This window comes from Scyliorhinus canicula, chromosome 4 (genome assembly GCF_902713615.1).
Source record: "Scyliorhinus canicula chromosome 4, sScyCan1.1, whole genome shotgun sequence".
Taxonomy (NCBI): Eukaryota; Metazoa; Chordata; class Chondrichthyes; order Carcharhiniformes; family Scyliorhinidae; genus Scyliorhinus; species Scyliorhinus canicula.
In genome coordinates, this window is record NC_052149.1 from 177,885,884 (window position 1) to 177,911,948 (window position 26,065).

Genomic DNA, 26,065 nt, shown 5'->3' on the forward strand with positions numbered 1-26,065 from the left:
CAAGAAATTTTGGGGATATTAGGGCCGTTGCTGGTTAAGGTTTTTAACGAGCCGAGGGATAGAGGGGTGCTGCAGCGGGCGATCATCCGGGGAGTCCGACGAGGAGTGACAGCGACCCGGGTCCCGCGGTCCAGTCCCGAGAGGAGGACAAAATGGCGGCGTCCGAAGTACCTGTGGGGGAGAAGATGGCGGCGCCCATGGTGCGCACGTTGTGGGGGCGGGACAAGATGGCAGCGCCCACTGGCCGCACGTGGACCTGGGGGGGGGAAGATGGCGGTGCCCATGGCGCGCATGTTGTGGGGGCACGCAAGATGGCGCCTATGGGCCGCATGTGGACCTGGGGGGAGAAGATGGCGGTGCCCACTGGTCGCACGTGGCCCCGGGAGCAGAGGATGGCGGCGCCCATTGCGTGATCGGCTGAGGGAAGGGAGAGAGGTCGGGCGCGATAGCACGGGCCTAACACACCACTGCAAAATGGCCTTTCTTGCCACAGGATTTACACGTCGCGGCGCGGGCCAGGCAGTGCTGGAGGGGGTGCTTCTGTTGGCCGCAGAAGTAGCAGCGAGTACCCCCAGAGTGTGCGGTGTGGTGAGCAGCGCAGGCATATTGGGGGGGTCATTTGCGGGGTCCACAAGGGGTAGGATGGGTGGGCCTTACGGCGAGCGGGGTAGGACTGTACATTACGAGAAGCGACCATCATGGAGAGCGCTGAAGTCTTTGTCGCCTTTAGTTCGGGCGCGGCCCCTTCCAGCAGTCGTTGCCGGATGGGGTCCGATGCAATCCCCGTCACAAATGCATCACGCAGAGGGCAGCACGGTGGCGCAGTGGGTTAGCCCTGTTGCCTCACGGCGCCGAGGTCCCAGGTTCGATCCCGGCTCTGGGTCACTGTCTGTGTGGAGTTTGCACATTCTCCCCGTGTTTGCGTGGGTTTCGCCCCCACAACCCAAAGATGTGCAGGGTAGGTGGATTGGCCACGCTAAATTGCCCCTTAATTGGAAAAAATTAATTGGGTACTCTAAATTTAAAAAAAAAAACAAATGCATCACGCATGAGGAGATTGGAATGTTCCGTGGCCGTGACGGCCTGACAGTCACATTCCCGTACTAGAGGGATAAGGGCCCGCCAGAAGTCTTCAATCGACTCACCAGGTAGTTGTACAGGAGTGGCGAGTACATGCCTCGCAAACAGAGTGTTCGTCTTCTGGACGTAATTTTCTTTAAGGAGTTCCATGGCGCGTGCGTAATTCGGCATGTCCTGTATCAGCGGGAACACGCTGGAGCTCAACCTTGAGTAGAGGAGTTGAATTTTCTGAGCTTCTGACGGTGCGGGATCCGCTGAGGTGATGTACGCCTCGAAGCAAGCCAGCCAGTGATTAAAGTCTCTTCTGGCATTTGCCGATTGTGGATCCAGCTGCAAGCGATCGGGTTTTATCCTGATGTCCATGATGTCGAAAATCTCACGGTAATAAATTGATGCGCTATCAATTGCACTTAAAGACTCGAATCGGTACAAGAGAGGCTTTATTACCATGAGATGTTTATCGTTAGGCTGCAGCTGATAGAATGGCAGCTCAGGAGATCTCATACATATTTATACGGCACCCTATGGGCGGAGCTAGCCGGCAGGGGCTACCGGCAAACCTGTAATACAGGTACTGCTGTACATCCCCTAATACAGGCACACACACAATTAAACAGTAGTGGATCACCACATTTGATTATGATGCCCCTGGAGGGTAGGGAAGTTGAGGTAGTTATGGCCATGGATGCAGATAACGGCACCATTGGCGTTCCAACCGGCGAGATATTCGACCAGACCCGTGGTGGTGGTGGCCCTGAGGATCTGGGGTCAATGGAGGAGATTTGTTGGTGCAGTGAGGGTGTCGGTTTGGTCCCCAATATGCAACAATCATCGGTTCACTCCGGGGAGCTTAGCTGGGGGATTTCGGGAATGGGAAAGGGCGGGGATTGAGAAGATTTTGGACCTGTTTCTGGAAGGAGCTTTCCTAGCTTAAGGGTGCTGGAGAAGTTTGTGCTGACAGCAGGGAATTATTTCAGATATCTTTAGGTGCGGGACTTTCTGCGCAGGCAGGCACCATCCTTCCCACTCCTGCCACAAAGAGGGATTCAAGATAGGGTAGTGTCTAGGGCATGGGTGGGGGAGGGGAGCATCTCTGACATCTACAAAGAATTAATGGGGGCGGAGAAGACACATACAGAGGAGCTGAAGTGTAAATGGGAGGAGGAACTGGGGGCGAGATGGAGGACGGCCTATGGGCGGTGGCGCTGAGCAGGGTCAACGCAACCGCTACATGCGCAAGGCTCAGCTTGCTCCAGTTTAAGGTGGTGCACCGGGCGCACATGACAGCGACCCGGATGAGTAGATTTTTTGGGGTGGAAGAAAAGTGTATCAGATATGCGGGGGACTAGTGAACCATGTCCATATGTGTGGTGAATTATAAACACTAATAATTCACACTGTATTGTACAACATGTGTTGAGCCTGTACCTTGTATCAGATCATGTGTAGTTGTGTGGCTATACCCATAGGGGGAGATGAGGAGCTTGTACTGGGCTCCACCCTTGGCTCTGCCCATGGCTCCTCCCCTAACCAAAAGTATAAAGGTTGCTGTTGTGAGCCTGCCTGCCAGTTCATCAAGAGTTCATCTTGTCACAGGCAGGCTCTGTTGTAAGACGATTAAAACCACTGTTCACTTCTAATATGAATTGATGGTCTCATCAATATGTTCTGGGCATGCCCAAAATTTAGGGGATATTGGCAGAGGTTCGTGGATGTCATGTCCAGAGTATTGAAGATGAGGGCGGAAATGAGTCCAGGGGTAGCGATCTTTGGGGTGTTGGAGGATCCGGGTGTTCAGGAGGAGAGAGAGGCAGATGTTTTGGCCTTTTCCTCCTTGGTAGCCCAGTGACGGATATTACTGGCTTGGAGGGAGTCTAGGCCTCCGAAGTCAGAGGCCTGGTTAACTGTCATGGTGAGCTCTCTCGGCCTGGAAAAGATCAAGTTCGCCTTGAGAGGGTCGGTGTGAGGGTTCGCCCGGAGGTGGCAACCATTCATTGACTTCTTCGTGGGGAATTAATCGTCAGCGGGGGGGGGGGCTAGGTTAGTATCGAGTAGGGGGGTTAAATAGGCGGGCCTTGGAGGGACGGATGTCGGGGGCTGTTTTTTGATTACTGTTCTTTTTACTCTATTGTTTTTTGTACTGTGATTGTTTGTTATGCCAAAAGTACCTCATTAAAAATTGTTTGTTAAAAAAAAAGAAACCAACTTCAAAAACACTCCAGAGGAGGTCGAGAAACTTGACAATATCCTTTGCGGGCGGCCATTTCACATGGCCAAACTTTGTTGCACTCCCACGATGGCAATATCTTTCCAATGGTAAATGGATCAAAAATGTACAAAGTACTCCAGGTGTGGTCTACACAATTGAAGTGACTTATTGACAACAACATCCAGATCCCTTTGTATATTTACACTTTCTAATCTCTCACCATTTAAGAATATTCTGCATGTCGGTTCCTTTTACCAAAGTAGATAACCTCACATTTTTCCACATTATATTCCAATAGAACACCAGAACATTACAGCGCAGTACAGGCCCTTTGGCCCTCGATGTTGCGCCGACCTGTGAAACCAATCTCAAACCCATCTACACTATTCCATTATCATCCATATGTTTATCCAATGACTATTTAAATGTCCTTAATGTTGGTGAGTCCACTACTGTTGCAGGCAGGGCATTCCACGCCCCTACTACTCTTTGAGTAAAGAACCTACCTCTGCCATCTGTCCTATCTATCGCCCCTCAATTTAAAGCTATGTACCCTCGTGCTAGCCATCACCATCCGAGGAAAAAGTCTCTCACTGTCCACCCTATCCAATCCTCTGATCATCTTGTATGCCTCAATTAAGTCACCTCTTAACCTTCTTCTCTCTCACGAAAACAGCCTCAAGTCCCTCAGCCTTTCCTCCATACCAGGCAACATCCTGGTAAGTCTCCTCTGCACCCTTTCCAATGCTTCCACATCCGTCTATAATGCGGCGACCAGAACTGCACGCAATACACCAAATGTGGCCGCACCAGAGTTTTGTACAGCTGCAACGTGACCTATGCCTCCGAAACTCAATCCCTCTACCAATAAAAGCTAACACACCGTACGCCTTTTTAACATCCCTATCAACCTGGGTGACAACTTTCAGGGATCTATGTACCTGGACACCGAGATCTCTCTGCTCATCCACACTACCAAGAATCTTACCATTAGCCCAGTACTCTGTCTTCCTGTTACTCCTTCCAAAATGAATCACCTCACACTTTTCTGCATTAAACTCCATTTGCCACCTGTCAGCCCAGCTCTTCAGCTTATTTATGTCCCTCTGTAACCTGAAACATCCTTCCGCACTGTCCACAACTCCACCGACTTTAGTGTCATCTGCAAATTTACTCACCCATCCTTCTACGCCCTCCCCCAGGTCATTTATAAAAATAACAAACAGCAGTTGCCCCAAAACAGATCCTTGTGGTACACCACTAGTAACTGAACTCCAGGCTGAACATTTCCCATCAACTACCACCATCTGTCTTCTTACAGCTAGCCAATTTCTGATCCAAACCACTAAATCACCCTGAATCCCATGCCTCCGTATTTTCTGCAATAGCCTACCGTGGGAACCTTATCAAATGCTTTACTGAAATCCATATACACCACATTAACTGCTTTACTCTCGTCCACCTGGTTGGTCATCTTCTCAAAGAACTCAACAAGGTTTGTGAGGCACGACCTACCCTTCACAAAACTGTGCTGACTCCCTAATCAAATTATTCCTTTCTAGGTGATTATAAATCCTATCTCTTATAATCCTTTCCAAGACTTTGCCCACAACAGAAGTAAGGCTTACTGGTCTATAGTTACTGGGGTTGTCTCTACTCCCCTTCTTGAACAAGGGAACAACATTTGCTATCCTCCAGTCTTCTGGCACTATTCCTGTCGACAATGATGACATAAAGATCAAAGCCAAAGGCTCTGCAATCTCCTCCCTAGCTTCCCAGAGAATCCTAGGATAAATCCCATCTGGCCCAGGGGATTTATCTATTTTCACACTTTCCAGAATTGCTAACACCTCCTCCTTATGGCCCTCAATCCCGTTTAGCCCAGTAGCCTGTATCTCAGTATTCTCCTCGACAACATTGTCTTTTTCCTGTGTGAATACTGAGGAAAATATGCATTTAGCGCCTCTCCTATCTCCACGGACTCCACGCACAACTTTCCACTACTGTCCTTGACTGGCCCTACTCTTACCCGAGTCATTCTTTTATTCCTGACATACCTATAGAAAGCTTTAGGGTTTTCCTTTCTCCTACCTGCCAAGGACTCCTCATGTCCCCTCCTGGTTCTTCTTAGCTCTCTCTTTAGGTCCTTCCTGGCTAACTTGTAACTTGTAACTCTCAAGCGCCCTAACTGAACCTTCACGTCTCATCTTTACATCTTCCTCTTGACAAGTGATTCAACTACTTTAGTGAACCACGGTTCCCTCGATCGACTACTTCCTCCCTGCCTGACAGGTACATACTTATCAAGGAAACGCAATAGCTGTTCCTTGAACAAGCTCCACATTTCAATTGTGCCCATCCCCTGCAGTTTCCTTCCCCATCCTATGCATCCTAAGTCTTGCCTAATCGCATCATAATTGCCTTTCCCCCAGTATAACTCTTGCCCTGCGGTATATACCTATCCCTTTCCATCGCTAAAGTAAACGTAAGCGAATTGTGGTCACTATCACCAAAGTGCTACCTCCATATCTAACATTTGGCCTTGTTCATTACCCAGTACCAAATCCAATCTGGCCTCCCCTCCTGTTGGCCTATCTACATACTGTGTCAGGAAACCCTCCTGCACACATTGAACAAAAACTGACCATCTAATAACTGACCCATGTGCCATATTCTTGCCCACCCACTAAGTCTGTTCAAATCCTCTTGAAGCAACTTTGCCCCTTCCTCAGAACACAAATTCCTAATTTTGTGTCACCGGTGAACTTGGAAATATTGCATTTGGTCCCCACTTCCAAATCATTTATATATACTGTGAACAATTAGGGCCAATACTGAACCTTACGGTACACCAATGTGAGAATGACTCACATTTATTCTTACTCTGTTTTCTATACCTGCGTGGATCAGGGATTAACAAATCCTTGATCCATGCCGGTATATTACCTCCTATCCCATGGGATTTTATTTTGCTAAACAACCTCCCGTGGGGGACTTTATCAAAAGCCTTCTGAAAATCCAAGTACACTACATCCACCAACTCCCCGTTTATTGATTCTGTTGATAACATACTTAAAAGACTCCAACAGGTTTGTCAAACATGATTACCCATTCATAATTCCATGTTGACTATGCCCAATCAGATTATAATCATCGAACTGTCCATTTATCACATCCTTTATAACAGATTCCAGCATTTTCCTACTGCTGATGTAAGCCTAACAGATGTGTCGTTCCCATTTTCTCTCTCCCTCCCTTCTTAATTAGTGCAATGACATATGATACCTTCCAATCTGCAGGAAGGCAGGTAGCATTGTGGATAGCACAATTGTTTCATAGCTCCAGGGTGCCAGGTTCGATTGCGGCTTGGGTCACTGTCTGTGTCGAGTCTGCACATCCTCCCCGTGTGTGCGTGGGTTTCCTCCGGGTGCTCCGGTTTCGTCCCACAGTCCAAAGATGTGCAGGTTAGGTGGATTGGCCATGATAAATTGCCCTTAGTGTCCAAAATTGCCCTTAGTGTTGGGTGGGGTTACTGGGTTATGGGGATAAGGTGGAGGTGTTGACGTTGGGTAGGGTGCTCTTTCCAAGAGCCGGTGCAGACTCGATGGGCCGAATGGCCTCCTTCTGCACTGTAAATTCTATGATATCTTTCCTCTCTCGCTGAGGGACGTGACTGAGTTTCAGTGCACTATGGCTGAGGGTATCGAAACCATGGCTCAGATAAGGGCCAGCCTCCAGGGTGACATTGGCGCCTCCGGAGCTCACTCCAGAGTTCACTCTGGCCTCACCTCCGTCCCATGGAATAGCCTGCACCCAAGGGAGGAGGAAGTGAGGGGGCCCATGCCGGTGCCTCTGTAGTCTGGTAACCATGTACCTGCAGGTGGAGGACGGAGAGACAGAAAATGTTAGAAACATGAGGATTTCTTTGACCATCTAGTGCCACCAGGTTACGTGGTCACCCTGAATTGTATTGCTGCGCCACCCTCAATCTGCCCCCGCTCCTTCTCCTCCGGGCCCTTAGAGATGATAGTGTCCGCTCGACAACCCTGTCCCGATCAATGACTTGCACCTGACCTGTGATGTGGGGAGCCTCTATCTTCACCACACACACCTGCCAACAGGGGTACTGGTGGCTACTCCAACCAGTGATAGCGTGCCCCTGTTCTGTTTCCCCCAGTGCAGTTTACTGTGGGCTTCCTCACTGGGTGGGATTGTATTCTCCCGCCAGCAGGGTGGCAACTGGTTGTGTGTTGGGGACGGTCAACTTGTGCTGCCTGTCGTCTGCATGCTAAAAAGCTGGTGTCCGGCAGGTCCTACATCTGGGGATGAGTGACGGATGTATGCGTTTGCTGGCACCTTAGCTCAGTGTTACGTGGAATCTGGGTTTAACACAACAGGTTGTGACAGAGAGCTGGTCAGGTTTCCTGGCTGGGGATAGGATGGATGGTATTGGAGTGCAGTGGACAGGCAGGCCTTGGAGATAGCTCGTGATCCTCAGGGGTGGGCTAGCTGATACTCTGACTGGTGAGGCTTCTACTCTGAGAGGGGCAGTATGCCAGGGAGGGTGCTAACGGCCATAGTGCATGTATCCTTTGTTTGCAATGAGCTCTGCTAATCCTCTGCTGTGGGGCTGTACTTCTAAGAAATTCACTGAGGAATGCCAACACCTAGTGGTCCAGAAATGGAACATGGTCACACCCATCCCCTAGATGATACTGCTGGAGTATGAGGTTTCAGAGGGGCAGACGGCGTGGGTCCCCATATGACCAGAAGCCCTCTGAGCATATACAGGACACAGTGAACAGCTAGGAGTCTGTAAGTTGCAACTAAGGGGTAGGTTTAAATGAAATAATGCAGCAATGGGTGTCGGAACTAGGCCACGGCAATCCTGAGGGCAGCACCCCAGTCCACACACTTGCAGCCAAGTCATTCCCATCTGCTCCATGACATCCAGGCCAACAACGGCCAGCAACCCCAAAAGATTTTGAGAGTTTTTTTACCTTCTTATTCCCCCTCAACAGCCATGGAGCCCGGCCCTGCTCGGAAATACTTGCACCAATTCACGCCCATGTGTCATGAGAATGTCACTTTAAGAAATGTTTGGCACTGCAGTGATGTCAGAGTGTGGGTGGAGCTGAGCTCTGGCTCTGCTTTTTGGTTTCACTTTGAGAAAAGCTTGGGTGTGTCTGTGTCTTTTTGGTTTTGTTTTCAGTGTTGGAGCTGAAGCCAGGCAAAGCAGGTGTACTGTTGATCTCTCTGCCATGAAAAGACTATCTCTTGATCATTTGGTGAATTCAGAATTCTAAATGTTTTCAGTAGTGAATGTGAACCTGATGTGTTTCTGTTAAAAGGTGTTTATTTTGTCTTCTGGATGTTGTTTGGGAAGTTATTAAGGATTACTTACTGTTGTATTCTTTGGGGGTTGTATTTGAATTAATGGTTGCCAAGAGGTTCACTGTATGTTTTTAAAAAGGTTAACTTGAGTTCATAGAATAAGCATTATATTGCTTTAAAAAATACATTTCCATTTCAGCTGTACCACACCTGTAGAGTGGGCCGTGCGCTCCCCATACCACAATCTATTAAAAGTTGTGGGTCAGGTGAACTCCATGATACACTTTGGGGTTCTCTAAACTCTGGCCCATAACACATGTGATTCCCACCTGAGACGGGTGGAGCATCGCAGCGAGTAGAGCATCCAATGTCCAGCCCATTAATCGTAGGAAAATCGATTTGAATCACAGATTTACATGGGGCCTGCGGGGCATGAACCTCGATGCTGCCACCAGTGAGGGACCGGAGCATCGCAACAGATGCGACGCTCGATGCCAATTCCGCTTCTTGGCCCACACATTTGCACATTCTCCACCTGATCGCGAATCTCACTGCTGACACCAGGCAGCGGAGAATCCAGCCCAACTTCTCTTAACTTAAATTAAGTTAAGTTAAACGCTAATCCCAAAGAAGGGAAAGGATCTGTTGGAGTGGGATGGCAGTGGTTTTGAGGGGAGCAGGGAGCACCGGGTGTTGCTGCACGTGGACGACCTGTTGTTCATATCGGACCCGTTGAAGTGTATGGGTAGGATCATGGGAGAAGTTTGGGACATTCTTCGGGTAGAAGTTAAATGTCGAGAAGAGCAAGGTGTTTCCAGTGAATGCGTTGGGGCGGGGGCCAACTTCGGGATGTTGCCATTCAAGGTAGCTAGGGAAAGGTTCAGATACTTGGGGATTCAGGTGACGAGGGAATGGGCTACGATGCACAGGTAGAATTTGATAACATTGGTGGAGGTGATTCGGAGGGTTTAAAGAGATGGGATACATTACAACTGACATTGGCAGGGAGGTTGCAGGTTGTAAAAATGAATGTGCTGCCAAGGTTCCTGTTCGTTTTCCAGCTCTTTCTCCCGAAGGCATTCTTCCGGATATTGGAGGCACTGATTTCAGGGTTTATATGGGTGGGGAATGTGCTGAGGGTAAAGAGGGCCCTTCTACAGAGGCAGAGACAGAAAGGGGGGTTTCACTCCCAGACCTGCTGCACCACTATTGGGCAGCGAATGTGGAGAAGTTGAGGCAATAATGGGGGGGGGGGGTTTTGGATTAGGTCAAAATGGAGAAGGAGTCCTATCGGGGATTCTGTCTGAGGGTTCTGGTGACAGCTCCACTGCCACTAGCTATGGGTAAGTTTTGGGGAGCCCGGTGGTACAGTCGACGGTTAGGGTGTGGCATCAGCTGCCGGGACATTTAAGTTGGAGAGGATGTCGGTGTTGCCACCACTGCGGGCATCACATGTTTACGCCGGGAGAGATGGCTGGAATGTATGGGAAGTGGAGGGAGGCGAGGCTGGTGAGGCTGAGGGACTTGTACTTGGAAAGAAAGTTTGCAGGTCTGGATGAAATGCGAGAGAGGTTTGAGCTGTCGAGGGTAAGTGAATTTAGACACGTGCAGTGAGGGACTTTGCACGAAAGGAGTGGAGGACGTTTCCCAGGTTGCCGGGGTACATCTTATTGGGACAACTGCTGCTCCTGTTTGAGGTGGGGGGGTAGGATTGGGGACATATATGGGTGGTTGGGGGAGCGGGCCGGGGTGGGGGGGGGTGGGTGGTGGGCAGCACCGGAGCACAGTGGTTAGCACTGGTGCTTCACAGCGCCAGGGTCCCAGGTTCGTTTCCAGCTTGGGTCACTTGTGCACAGTCTGCATGTTCTCCACGTGTTGGTGTGGGTTTCCTGCAGGTGCTCCCACAAGTCCCGAAATACGTGCTTCTGAGGTGAATTGGGCATTCTGAATTCTCCCTCTGTGTGACAGGCGCCGGAATGTGGCGACTGGGGGATTTTCACTTGTGACACTAATAAAGATTGTTATTATTATTATTACTAAGTGGTGAGGATCAAGAACAAATGGCAGGAGGAGTTAGAGGGAGAAATAGGCTGGGGACTATGTTGTGAGCCGATGCGTAGGGTGAATTCAACCTCCTGTGCGAGGGTGAGCTCACTTCAGTTCAAGGTGGTGCACCTGGGCGAGGATGAGTGGGTTCTTTCAAGGGGTAGCCGATGAGTGTGGTAAGTGTGGGCGAGGGCCAGCGAATCATGTGCTCATGTTCTGAGGTTGCGAGAAGGTGCAGAGGTACTGAGAAGCGGTGTTTGGGACGTTATCTAAAACTGCGGAGGTGGAGGTCTGGCCGGACCCATTGGTGCCGATCTTTGGGGTATTGGAAACTCTGGAGCTGCTGGAAGGGAAGGGGGGAAATGTTACGGCCTTCGCCTCTCTAATTGCCTGGCAAAGAATTTTGCTAATTTGGAGGCCAAGGGAGGCTGGGGGACCTTTATGACTTTCTTCGGTTGGAAAAGATCAAATTTGAGTTGAGGGGGTCAGCGGAAGGCTTCAAATCATGGTGGGGGTTGTTCATAACAATGTTTGAGGAACTGTTCGTCATGGGAGGTGGGGAGGAGGGTGAAGGGTAGGGGCTAAAAGAGAAAAATTGTACAAACTGTGTGAGGTTGTGGAGTGCGTTCTATATGTTACTGTTTTTTACACATTTGGAATAAAATACACCATTAAAAAAGGGTAGTGTCCAAGACCCAACCATCTTCAGCTGCTTCATCAATGACCTCATTCCATCATAAGTTCATAAGTAGGGATGTTCGCAGACGACTGCACAATGTTCAGCACCTTTCACATATCCTCAAATAATGAAGCAGTCCATGTCCAAATGCAGCAAGACCTGGCAAATCTCCAGGCATAAGCAGGCAAGTGACAATTACATTCATGCCGCACAAGTGCCAGGCAATGACCATCTCCTAAAATGAGAGGATCTAACCATCGTCCCTTGACATTCAATGGCATTGCCATCACTGAATCTTCCACAATCAACATCCTGGGTAGTTACCATTTATCAGAAACTGAACTGAGCTAGCCAGTTCATATTAATACTGTGGCTTTCAGGGCAGGTCAAAGGCTAGGAATCCTACAGCGAGTAACTCACCTCCTAACCCCCCCCCCCCCCCCCCCCCCCCAAAAGCCTGTCCACCATCTACAAGGCACAAGTCAGGAGTGTAATGGAATACTCTCCACTTGCCTGGATGAGTGCAGTTCCAGCAACACTCAAGAAGCTCGACACCTTCCAGGATAAAGCAGCCCGCTTGATTGCTCCACCTTCCACACATTCAAACCGTCCACCACTGACGAACAGTGGCAGCTTGTATACCACCTACAAGATACTCTGCAGTAACTCACCAAGGTTCCTTAGACAGCACCTTCCAAACCCACACCCGCTAGCATCTAGAAGGACAAGAGCAGCAGATACCAGGGAACTCCACCACCTGGAGGTTCCCCTCCAACTCACTCATCATCTTGACTTGGAAATATATCACCATTCCTTCACTGTCACTGGGGCAAAATCCTGGAACTCCCTCCCTAACAGAACTGTGGGTGTACCTACAACTCAGGAACTGCAGCGGTTCAAGAAGGCAACTCACCACCACTTCTGCAGGGCAACTAGGCATGGGCAATAAATGCTGACGGTGCCAGCGATGCCCATGTCCCGCAGGCACTGGAAAGTAGCGACCAGGGTCTTTTCACAGTAACTTCATTGCAGTGTTAATGTAAGCTTAGGTTCAGGCTGAACATTTTCTACTGCAGTGGCCAAAATTTCCTTAAGTGTAGGATTTGTCTATTATGGGGAGTGTGTTAATAAACAGAAGAGTTTAATATAATTTTCTGAGAATGATCAAAAGCATTTTGCTTGGTGTCCTGCAGAAGTACAACTCTGAAATTCCTACTGCATGAGAGTCGGAAACCTGTGATTAAACAGAAAGCAGGTGTCAGATAGCCACCAATAGGTATGTTTAGCTTCCTGCAATAAGATCAAATAAGCACTAACTGTCCCCTATACAATCCCACCTTTCTTTCTTCCCTCTGTAGAAACTCCTGTTCCTCTCCCAATTGATAAAGAAACAGCCAAAAGAATTGTGAAGCTGATTAACTTGGTGTCTGCTTTTAACATAAAGTCACAATTGTGGGGGAAAGATGAGGAAAATTGGTCTTGTATTACGATTAGAAAATAAAACACCAACAAAAGATTATACAGAAGATCAATGCAGGAATTGATAACAGAAAACGAAATAACAAAATCCACACAGCTTCAGTTGGAACAGTAAATAGTTACAAATATCTTTCAGAAGAAAATTTCCAATAGCCCGCTCAACAAATCCAAGCAACACTCATTCTTTATGAGCACCAGTGGTAATTTGAAATAGCGAGCAGGTGGAAAAAAATGTTTGGCACTTGGGAGGCGGATTTAATTTGCTTAAAGTTGTCAATTTATAGCTGTTAATAAGGCTGTTAAACATTGCGTAAGACCATTTTTTAATATCCCTTGTTAAATTGGTGCCTTGTGGATAGTGTGCTCTGGCCTAATTATCCAAATGATTGGAACATGCTTCTAAATGCACTGGCATTGTGATGACAGGGGTGGAATTCTCCCCTCCGGAATAAAGTCCCATGGTGGGGACGGGGATTGTTTCCCGCTGCGCAGGTCACATATCTTCTGTCCCTGGTGTAATTTATCATGTATCGTGGGTTTTGCGCCACCTTCTGTGACAGGGCAGGCTTGATGAAATGCATCCTGCTGTCATCCCCGGAAACCATATTGAAAAGACGCCCAACATCACTGGCCCACTGCTGAAGAAAGAAGATGGACCTCCTAAAAAAAGAAGATGGACTTCTGAGGCTGGAAGATGGACCTCCTCGAAGATACTGAATCTGGAAGACTGATCAGATAATGCTCCCCCCCACCCACTGTTGTGGTGTTCCAGTGTCCACAGTCACTGTCAGCCTCCATCCCAATTTCCGAAGGCAGCCCTGGCCGTCTTCAGGTGAGTCCGGGCTTTTGCATGCTATGTGTTCTGGACCTGCATGTTTTCCCATTGGCTCAACGGAAAATTGGACATAGCGGGAAAAAGATTCCGGTCTGGTTTTCATTTGTATCCCATCAGCAGAATGCAAATTGTTTTCACGCCGGCCTCCAGTGGGATTCCCAATCCACCATGTTGGGCATTGGAAGATCCCACTGTAAATGCACACCTGCGTGAAACTAATTTTTAGGCCTCCTGCTAAATTTTATCCCCTCCTCACCTGCCATTGAACCTGCCGGCAGATCATGGGAGAATCCACACTCAGGGCGTACCAATACTGAAACAACTCTAGAGTCTATTTAATGGGATGAACTTTAGCTGTGCTAGATTTACTTGAATCTACTTTTCCTTCAACTGAAACAAAGGAATGCTGTTTACCTTGTTTTGTATTTCGGGCTAAATTGTTATCTATGATCTGAAACAGTAAAACCCATCTCATCGTGCCGTGGTTCGCTACATCCTGACAAAACAACCTTACACATTTTGTCAGTTATGTGACGAAACACGCATTTGTTTTCATGTGTGATGTATGGGGAAAGAAATAATTAACATGTTTGTCACAGGAAGTGGTTATGGTGGGGATGGTGAAGCTGTACTGTTTTACATTGCTGCAGATCTGCACCATGCCTGAACTAAGAGGTTAGATCCAAATCATATGGTGCTGCTTCCCATTTTCCAGCATCAAGGTAATATTTTAACATTATGTTTATAAGCTTTATGAGACTTATTAAGGAAATACTGTCCTATTAACTTACATCACATTGAGATACCGGTAGAACAAGCATGACTGCATTATTGAATTCTGTGTGGCAAGTAATGCATGCATGGACTTGATATACTGTTGTAATTGGAGCATTTATTCATCTGTAGGTTAGAATCCCACAGGCTTTCTAAGTTGAAGGAGACAGCTTCAGAGAATATTACACACTCTTTGTCTGCCTTTGCTGAATTTATCTCCCAGCTGGTTTTAGCTCCCAGAATGAGACAGAAGCACCAATACTTATGCAGGAAAGTGCAGAACCACTGAGATGGGCTTCACTTGAACTATAGTGGGAACAAGGGAAAAGATAAACAGGGCTGTCACTTGGGCTTTAAAATGGTAATATGTGAAGTGTAGAGAGTGGGGAGTGGGATATATCTGGGGAAAATAACATAACTTGAAGATAAAATAAATATGAAAGATGATAGTAAAAGTCAGACCTAGGTACGGATCAAAGATAATATAAGAGGCTAGGGAACAAGTACAGCAATCAAACAAAAGTATAAAGTGACTGTTAAAAGTGAAATTTGAGGAACAACTACTAAAGGGCCTGTGCAGAAATTTCCAGAATAAAAAGGGGAAAGGCAGGCAATAATCTGTTGTGAGGAACTAAGGGTCAACTGAAATATGATGAAATAAAGGTCAGGACTGCCAACTAAATATAGCAGGTTATAACATTGTAAAAAAGAATAGGGAAGGAAGGTGGAGGTGAGGTAGTTATGCTAATTATTTGAATGGCACAAGAAAAATGTGGCTCAACTAACAGCACGTTAGAAACAAAATATATATGAATTTAAATAAAGAGAAGAGATCAATCGCGCTACTGGGGGATAGTCTACACATCCACCATATAGTGCAAAAGAGGTGGATATGTAAAGAAATAAATTAAATGAGTATAAGAATCATGGGGGATATTAACTATCCTCAAGTACAAAAGGAATACAGCAATGGTGTTTTTTCAAATCTTTTATTGTCACAATTAGACTTATATTAACAGTGCAATGAAGTTACTGTCAAAAGCCCCTAGTCGCCACATTCCAGCGCCTGTTCGGGTACACAGAAGGAGAATTCAGAATGTCCAAATTACCTAACGGCACATCTTTCGGGTCTTGTGGGAGGAAACCGGAGCAACCCACGGAGACACAGGGAGAATGTGCAGACTCCACACAGACAGTGACCCAAGCCGGGAATTGAACTTGGGACCCTGGAGCTGTAAACAACAGTACTACCCACCGAGTAAAGATGTTTTCTTTACTCAGATGTGATAAGCCCAAAAGAGAGGGAAGACTATTAAATCTAGTAAAGGGAAATGAACCAAAACAGATAAAAGGAGTAACCATATTGGAACTATCTCGTTAATAAAGTATCATTATACGGTTTAAGATGAAAACTGAGAAGGATGTAAGGAAGACAAATGTCAAAGTAATGATTAGAGGCAGCAGGAGGCTGATTTTAAGGGGATGAGAATGGAACTGGGGATAGTAAACTGGAAAGATTTACTGACAAAGTAATAGCACAGCAGTAGGAAGCATTTAAAATGGTGATCAATAGAATAACCAGAGAAATAGAGAAACAACCAAAGCAACAACAAACTAACTAGAACTGACACAACATGGATGAATAAAGAAAAAAGGGTAAAATTCTAAATGAAGAACAAATACTTGTATACAGCAAAGGAGAGACTGTCAAAATGAAACACAAAATGTTAGGACAAAAACAAATTACAAAAAGAAACTTTACTACCAAGGAACATAATAAAAACCAGTAAAGTATTCCAAAGACACACAAATAACAACTATATATAAAATATATTCATAATCAACTCACAAGTAATTACAGCAGAATGGCAGATTTCAAAATTATCATATTGCTTTAGTATTTACAAAGGAGACTAACATAGTTGACATGACTTGAGAAGAAGAGATTAAAAGTGATAGAAAAGGAGAAGATAATTGAAAGGTGGGAGATAATTTAAGACTAAGGGAGGATAAACCTCCAAGTCATGTAGGATTGCATCAAAGTTAAGGAAGAAATAGCAGCAGCAGTATTACATATACATAAACATTTCTCAGGGAAGAGAATAATGCCAGAAGACTGCAGACAGCTAATTATAGGGCAGCATGGTAGCACAGTCATTAGCGCTGTTGCTTCACAGAGCCAGGGTCCCAGATTCGATTCCCAGCTTGGGTCACTTTCTGTGTGGAGTCTGCACATTGTCCCCGTATCTGCGTGTGTTTCTTCTGGGTGCTCCAGTTTCCTCACACACGTCCCAGAAGACGTGCTTCTTAGGTGAATTGGACATTCTGCATTCTCCCTCAGTATACTCAAACAGGTGCTGGAATGTGGCAACTCGGGGATTTTCACAGTAACTTCATTGCAGTGTTAATGTAAGCCTACTTTGACACTAATAAAGATTATTATTATTTTGTGGTTCTTATATTTAAAAAATAAGGCAGAACAAGTTAGCCCAATTAGCTTAATGTCTGTGGTGGGAAGGAAAATGCTCCTTACTCAAAGGTTTGATTGGAAAATTCTGGAAACTGGAAGTATAATAATGAGTAGTCAGCATGGATTTCAAAAGGTAAGGTTACACTTGTGAAGATTACTGAATTGTGTGAAACACCAGAAAGGATAGATAAAGGTAATGCTGCAGACATAATGGGTTAAGAATTGGCTGCAGGATCCTGACTCACAGCAGTTTCATTTGCAGTAGGGAGCACTCAATTTTGTGTTATCTCCTCATTGCCATGATTACAGCATAGGGCTGAGCCATCTGCCGTGCTCCTGCTGCCTTTGTGCCTTGTAAGAGGCTGAGCAACAGGGTGCTGCGAGCAGCAGGTGCAGTCAGCCTGCTCTTCTGAGGGGAAGCTTCACTGGTGTAAAGTAAAACATGGAAAATGGAACCAACAGACAGAGAAAGGATTCCAGGATGATGGACGCAGGACCCAAGGCATTCGTGGTGGAGGTGGGCATGAGTTATCAGTCTGCCATAGTCTTCAGAGGACCAGGAGACCTTCAAGGACTGCACTCAGAAGGGAGTTAGAACAGCAGACCAGGGAGATCAATTTCTGAGATCGGGACCCGAGAACGTGGCAGAGGTGGTACAAGAAGTCTAATGACCTCTGGTTGGCAGTCAAGGCAAGTGAATGCACCCTATCCAACATACAATACACAACACACCAACTCCGGCTCTGGGGGGCAGCACGGTGGCACAGTGGTTAGCATTGCTGCCTACGGCGCTGAGGACCCGGGTTCGAATCCCGGCTCTGGGTCACTGTCTGTGAGGAGTTTGCACATTCTCCCCGTGTCTGCGTGGGTTTCACCCCCACAACCCAAAAGATGTGCAGGATAGGTGGATTGGCCATGCTAAATTGCCCCTTAATTGGAAAAAAATAATTGGGTACTCTAAATTTATAGAAAAAAAAAATTTTTTTTTAAAACTCCGGCTCTGGGTCACTGTCCGTGTGGAGTTTGCACATTCTCCCTGTGTTTGCTTGGGTTTCGCCCCCTCAACCCAAAGATGTGCAGGGTAGGTGGATTGCCCATGCTAAATTGCCCCTTAATTGGAAAAAAATAATTGGGAACACTAAATTTATTTTTAAAAACCCACACCAAACTCTCAAGCTGCTCCCTCACCATATCCCATCAATCGCCCAGCATCACTCCCTGGCACTCAGAACTAATGCCTAACCTCCAAATATTCCCGCTCACTTTCACATATCTGTCAGCCTCACATCCACCTCTCCCTGCCTCTACATACATGCAGTCATTCAGCTATGGCAAGCACATCAAACGCATTGCTATACACTCACTGACATTCCTCCCTCTCACTTACAGGATAAGTGGCATATAATAGAAGGGAGCAGAAGCGACAGGGAACAAGGATGTATGCACTTCCTGAATCCTAAAGAGGAAATAGTTCTCAACATCATGGAGCTAGTTCTGTCAAAGCCACCAGACAAAAGTGGGAAGACGAACTGGGGACAGAGGTGGGATGGGAACGCTGGAGCGAAGCACTGAGCAGGGTTCAGTCAGGTGCACTGAGAGTGCACCTGACCAGAACCCGAATGAGCAGGTTCTTCCCGAAGGTGGAGGACAAATGTGAATGGTGCCAGAGGTGCCCGGCCAACTACACCCACATGTTTTGGGCTTGCCCCAAGCTTGCTGGGTTCTGGACAGCCTTCTCCGAGGCAATGTCCAAGGTTGTGAGGGTGAAGCCATGCCCAATAGTGGCAATCTTTGGGGTATCGGAGCAGCCAGAGCTACACATGGAGAAGGGGGCCAACGCCCTTGCTTTCACTTCCCTAATCGCACGCCGGAGAATCCTGCTCAGCTGGCGATCGGCAGCACCACACAAAGCTGCAGACTGGCTCACTGACCTCTCCAAATTTCTCCACCTGGAGAAGATTAAGTACACCATCTGAGGGACAGAGAAAAGCTTGCTTGGGGGCAGTTCGTCAGCCTGTTCCAAAACCTGTTCGAGGCCAGCAACAAGGAGTAAGCTAGAGGAAAAAAAAGGTGAAGAACCAAAGGACTGCGTAACCCGTGGGGGGGGGGGGGGGGGGGGGGAGAAAAATGGGGAAACCACAAGAGAAGAGGAAGGATGCTGAAACCAATGGGGGGGGGGGGGGGTTGGAGGACGATGGGGGGATATCATAGATCGATCCAGAGGGCAGCAAAATGTACATACAGTTAGTCAAATGAAGGACAAAACAAACCTCTCTGTAAAATAAAGCAAATTAGCACAGGCAAGAAAAATGTAATGTATATCAGTAACAACTGTTTATAAATATGAGAAAAGCCAATAAAAAGATTTTCAAAAGAAAAAGTTCTGTCAAAGCCTGTTTTAACCAGTGTTGTTGAGAAGATAGAGCATGATGATACTTTCTTGCCTTCTCAAATTCCAACTCACCTTCATCCTGAAATTTGGCATGATGAGTAAGCTGTAGATGATGTGACCATGAACAATATGATTCCCACCCCACTCTTCCCTCACATCAATCCTCCCCTTCTGTAGTTTATTTTCAAACATTCAAAAACTGCCCAGTCAGAGAACACCCTGGAGGCAAAAAGGGAGCAACAGCACAAACACCGATGAGAAAGCCCAACACTTGATCTGGCACTTGAAGTCACCAGCTCAATTACTGGCACTGCATGGAACTTAGAGGCTATTACCGAGTTGGAATCAACACACAGTGAGTCACTGGGCACAAATGGGCTGCAGCCAGGCTGGGGGTAAAAGGGTTTATTTGCCAGCTCACCAGAGGCCACAGACACGTTATACTGCAGAGGACTCAGATGAAGACATTAATGGGTGGCATACAAGGGCGTTTTGATGCATGTGCATACCAAGTTGCTAGGTACGTTGACTGACCTGCCAAACAGCCTCACTGGCAAGGAGCATGGAAGAGTCCAGCTCCAAGTTGGCACAAAACGTCATTCAGAGCTCCCCCTCTCCAGCCATCTCTCTGTTATGCTGCAGACTCAATGCCACTGCTACTGCTACTGCTACTCCCATATCTGTGGAAGCTTTTATGTGGACAGGTCACCTAGTCCCCTTCCTTCCCGATAAAGATGCAGCAACATTGTCTGACGCAAAAACAATCCAGAGTACCACCAAGGTCTGGGCGGCTTGGTAGCACAGTGGTTAGCACTGTTGCTTCACAACACCAGGGACCCAGGTTCGATTCCAGGCTTGGGTCACTGTCTGTGCGGAGTCTGCACATTTTCCCTGTGTTTGCGCGGGTTTCCTCCGGGTGCTCCGGTTTCCTCCCACAAGTCCTGAAAGACATGCTTGTTAGGTGAATTGGACATTCTGAATTCTCCCACAGTGTACCCGAACAGGCGCAGGAGTGTGGGAACTAGGCGATTTTCCAGTATCTTCACTGCAGTGTTAATGTAAGCCTATTTGTGACACTCATAAGATTATTATTATTTTGCCTGAATTGAAAATTGTATTGCAAATTATAAAGCAGTGAAATTATATTATACGTTAATAAAATCTTGGATATACCACATTTGAAGTACTATGAATAGTTCTAGTATTATAAAGAAAACGATTAAGTAAATATGGAAAAGGTGCAAAATGCATTTACAAGATTCCATAAATGAGAATTTCTCTCATGAAAGATTAAACAGGCTGTGGCTCTTTCCTCTCAAATAGAGAAGACTAGGGAGTAACCTCAGAGGCCTTTAAGATTCTGAACATAAAGGAGATATTTCCACTTGCAGTGAAGACCAGAACAAAGGATCATAAATGTAAGACAGTCACTAATATGTCCAGCAAAAAATTCAAGAGCAGAATCTTTACCCTGTGAGTGATTAGAATTTGGAACTTGCTACCACAAGAAGTAGTTGAAGCAAACAGCTTAGATGTATTTAAGGGGAAGTTAGAAAAAAATCAGGAGGCATAAAGGAATAGAAGGATGCAGTTAGATGAAAAACAATGGGAGTAAGCTTTTGAGGAACATAAACACCGGGATGAACCTGTTTTGCTGAATGTCCTGTAAATATCCAGGGCGACTCCCTCGGGGTTAAACTGATGACAAGATTGATTTATGTTGTCTTCTCTTCCAACTTTCATCCAGAGCTTTACATGGAAACTATCCGACATTAGTAACTGCCATGTAAACTAGATTGCATTTGAATTTGAGTTCAACCTCAACATCATGCAGCTGTTTACTTGATATTATTATACATCTGTTTCCTCTTTGGAAGCTTCAATCATAATACTAAGAGTGGTTGGTGGATTGTAACTAAATCTAAGATAATGATCAAAACAACGAAAGAGACTTTTGTAGACATTTCTTTAAGAGCCAGAGCACTGAGATGGGCCTTTTAACCATCCAACCTCGATACATGGCAAACCCTGTGGTTGCCTCCAAACTGTACCTGGAGATGGCGGTCCCGATTCCAGCAGGTACCTTGAACAAAGTTAGCATTATTCAGGACACTTCCCAAGGCAGATGCGGCAAGTCGAGAAGGATCTTAACTCTGCGCAGCCACCTCATGAGACAAAACCCAGGCCAACATCTCAATATCTGCCCTGTTGAGCCTTCTCATAATCTTGAATTTCAATGAGATTACCTTTCATTCTTCTAAACTCCAGAGCATATAGACCCAATTTACTCAGCAGCAGTGATCCTTTTCTTGCACTGCGCTCAATTCCTCCTGAACACAAGCCATTTGCTTACTGTCTACATCACCTCAAACCAGCCCTGGTTGGTTTTGGATTGCGGCCTTTTCCTACAACCTTCCAGAGAGAGGATCTCCCCCATATCCTCAAGAAGGAAATCCCAGACAGCAAAATGGAGGGCAGCCCTGCCCCAGATGCCTGCCCGTCTTCCTCTCCTCTGGAATGCTTGCATTCTTGAAGTTAAACAGCACCCATAGTAATGACTACCGTGGTCTGTTAAAATCAACCCCACATTTATTTTATTCTGCTTCCATTTCCACTCCTGTGTTTGCTAATTAACCATTCAAGCCGCCACTCAGCCAATTAATGATCTGACCAGTGAAAATCAGGAGTGTGGCTTCTCCTCAACATCCCCCCCCCCCCCCCAACCCCGCCACACATCCTGGACAGAGTGAGGACCTGGAAGCATTTCAATATCCATTTCCTAATCCTGGAAGAGGAATACTACCCCTGAAACCTATGGAAACTCATGCTGCCAGCCTTCTGATCCTGAGTATCTACAGGGAAGGTATTGAATAACAGATTATTACATGAAAACAAGCCAATCGACCAGGTCAATGTTCATCCTCCATGCAAGCTGTAGACTATTGTGATTTGGTTGATCTGGCTGAGGAATGATTGCTGAGACATTGGTATGTTTAAACAATATTGCATTTCCAGTGCGTTATGTAGGGGGGAAGACACGCATCAGGTGGCTCCCGCTAGAGTACTGCAATTTCTGCCCTTTTCTCTTAGTATCAAGGGGTATTTTCTTTTGAAAACCCACATAATTAATGAGATAAGGATCCTTTAAGTTTAAAATGCCCAGAAAAATCAGGGGAAAGAAGATGGACGGCAGAATTTCGTCAACGGAATCGGAGGCCTCTCAGAGTTCATCGGCAGATAAAATGGCGGAGGCAACCTCCTGAGACTCTGGCCACACCACTACTGGCGGAGCTGCTTTTGAGTACCTTGGCGAAGAAATTGGATAAACACTGGCAGATTGTGTCGGAGAACCTCCAGAAATCAATAGAAGAGGCTTTGGCCCTCATCCGAGCAGCTCAGGAGAAGACCAATGAAACCATGAAAGCCTATAGAGCCATGATAAAAGATATGGAAGTAGCCCTTTCGAGAAACAGATTGTCTCACCAGAAGCATAGATGCCTGTGGTGGCCGAAGCAAATAAGACATTGAAGGCCAAGGTGAATGATCTAGAGAATCGGTCCAGGAGGCAAAACATTCAAATTGTGGGGCTGCCAGAGAAGATGGAAGGCACAACGCCCATGGGGTACTTTGCAAAGATGTTCGGTAAGATGATGAGGGAGGGTGGATTCATGTCCCCTCCTGAGTTGGACTGAACTCACCGTACACTCTGGATGAGGCCTTGTCCTGAGGATCCACCGTGTGCAATAATAGTGAAGTTTCATAGCTTTAAAGAGACATCTGGTTCTGAGATGGGTGAAGGAGCAAGAAGATCTCAAATGAGAGGGCCATACCATCTGGTTCTACCAAAAGGTGGGAGTGGAATTGCCGAAGAAGTGGGCTGCATTCAATAAAGCCAAGGCCACCCTGTAATAAGGTGGAGTCTGGTGCGGCTTAGAGTAAAAGGATGGAAAGGACTATGTATGTGATGCGTTAAGAAACACAGGATGGAATCAGTGTGATTGAGTTTTTTGGGCGTGTTGATTGTTGCATTGCTGGGGTTCCTTGTTTATTCTTGCATTTTCCTGTTCCTGTTGGGGTTGAAGTTTTACAGTTTGGACTTAGGTTTGTGGTTTAGTTCTATGTGGGGTTGTTCTTTTGTTATGAAAATATATGGCTCCCCTTTGGAGCGCAGTAATTTATGGGTTTAGTATTTTGTTGTTTGTAACCATTATTCATAAGTCTATTTCGGAGCTCCCCAGCTAACTGAACAGTTATCTAACAGCAGTTTCAAGGATCATTATAGTGTTTTTTTTAGATAATGAGCTTAGAGTTCTTGGGTGAGATCTACCTGTTGCATTAGGCCCGAAAGGCAGCACAACGCGACCAGTAGATGCCGGGAGATCCCTCTTCAGGGACCTACCCAGTTTGCTACACCTCACAAGATTAACACAATGTCGTGATCCCATTGTGGGTGGGATCACTTTTTAGCAAATCTGCATATTAGATTGAGACAGTTAGTCTCTGGGCGAGCGCCGTTCAGTGCTGGACGTCACAAACGGCTTGTGGGAATCTTCTAGGGATTTGGAGGCTACCAAGTGCATGTCTTCTGGGCAGGGTGGCACCCTGACACTTCTGGTACCACCTGGGCACTGCAAGCCTGGTACTGCCAGAATGCCCAAGTGGCACTGGCAGGGGCACTGCCAGGATGCCTAGCTGACAGTGCTGAAGTACCAAGCTTACATTTTTCCCACAGTGAGGATTGGGCCTGGGGATTCCCTGAGTGGGTGTGGGGAGGTGTTGGGTGGCCCCAAGGACCCCCTAATGGATGAATTGGACTTGGGTGAGGTTTGGGGGTCACATCGGGGAGGGGGGGGGGTCAAGAGATTGGGATGCCACTTTAAAAATGGGGCATGATCGCATTCTGCACTGTGGAGTTCCAGCGAACAGAGTTCCTCAGTAGTAGGAAACGGGCCTTAGCCGCACGTTCCCCGCTGAAGCCCCCAATCTACCTGAATGGCTGTTTGATAGCTTGGTGTTTCTCAGCGCTCTGAGCAGTGGGAAACACTGGCTAATTGCGTTACGTGCAATTCAGGTAGATCACGCACTTTGTTTTGTTTAGGTTTAGGTATGTTAAAGGTATATTTTAGTTCATTGCGTTTGTCTTGCCATATTGTGTGTATCTGGGTGTGGTAGTGTTCAAGGGCGACGATGTGGGGGTTGGGGAGGCAACGTTTGCTGACGGTGCCTGCAGATTTTTCTTTGTTCAGTCTTGTGATTTGGTTTGGGGGCCTTCTTAGCTGGACCTGGTTATTGTACCTTTTACGTATCATTCGGGTCATTTCTCTTGGTGGAAATGGCTGAGTCCGATGGTGGGAAGCTGGGAGACCGCAAATTTGCTTGATCATCTAGAACATTAGGGAGTTGAATGGCCCAGTGAAAATGCTGAGAGTATTCGCTCACTTTAAGAATTTAAACTCCGATGTGGTATTTTTGTAAGAGATTCATTCAGGGACCAGACAAGGCTGTGGAATGGGTGGGTCAAAAAGTCTTTCATTCGGGATAGATGGTAGGTCCAGGGTCCCGTTTTCTAATATCTTGGCCAGCCCCAACAGCAGACCAGTTATTGTCTTTGGCTCTCTGGTGGACACTCCAGTGGTTCTGGTCAAAGTCTATGCCCCAAACTGGGACAATAAAAATTTTACTAACAATTTGCTGGCCTCCCACCCTGGTTTAGATTTGCAGCTGCTTATTTTCGGTGGGGACCTAAACTGTGTTCTGAATCCTAATCTGGATCGGTCCAAACCCAAATCTCTGACTCCAGTAGGGGTGGCCAGAGCTTTGTTGTTTTCATAGGGTAGATGGTGGGGGTAGATCCTTAGTGCTTTTGCACCCAAATAACAAAGAGTTTTAGTTTTTCTTGCTTGTTCATCAGGTATACTTGCAGATCAATTGTTTTATGGCAGACAGGTCTCCCCTTCCTTCTGTGGTGGTGGCTGAGTATTCAGCGATTGTGCTTTTGCACCATGCGCCACACTTTGTTGATTTAGCACGAGAGTGAAGTCCCTCCCAGCGTCCGCCATGGAGTTTGGACATAACATTAATAGTGGACAAGAAATTTTGTGAACACATGTCCACTGCCATTGGGGGCTATATAGAATATAATGAAAATGAGTCAATCTCACCTACAATGCTGTGGGAAGCCTTAAAGTGGACCTCAGGGAGCAGATTATCTCCTATAAAAAGCATACGGTGAAGGCAGCTGTCATAATATATACCAATATAATGGAACACATCAGCAGCAAGGGCAGAGCACCAGAGGCTGGTGGTCTCCATTTTGAGGTGGACCACCAGTACTCACTTGCCCCTACCCCGGAGTGTGGCATGTAAGAAAAAGCTGCAAACACAATTCAAGCTATTATCGACAGAGCTGTGAACCAGCTACGACACTCGAGGGCATGTTTTATGAATATGGGGAGAAGGCCTTTTGGCTCACCAGTTTAGGTGGCAGCGAGCTTCCTGGGAAATCATACAGGTATGCAACTGAAGTGGAAGCCCAGTTTCTGCACCTTCTCAGGTTAATGCGGCTTTTGAAGTGTTTTATCAAGGACTATGTTGTGTTCTGTGATCTTGCCATTGCAATGATGCGCACACACAACTGTTGATGACTTAACTAGATTGATGATTTGTTGATTAACACGTGGAAAGATAACAAACAGAATACTATACAAACTAAGTTACTATTTGGGTTTTGTGAACGCTCCTGGAACTACCCTCTGTGTCACTGCCCT

At 46.6% G+C, this 26,065-nt stretch overlaps 1 protein-coding gene across 1 annotated transcript in view; it reads left to right on the forward strand.

The window, feature by feature from the left end:
• Nucleotides 1–26,065, forward strand: part of simc1 (SUMO interacting motifs containing 1) — a 110,754-nt gene that overhangs the window by 872 nt on the left and 83,817 nt on the right. The window lies entirely within an intron of this gene.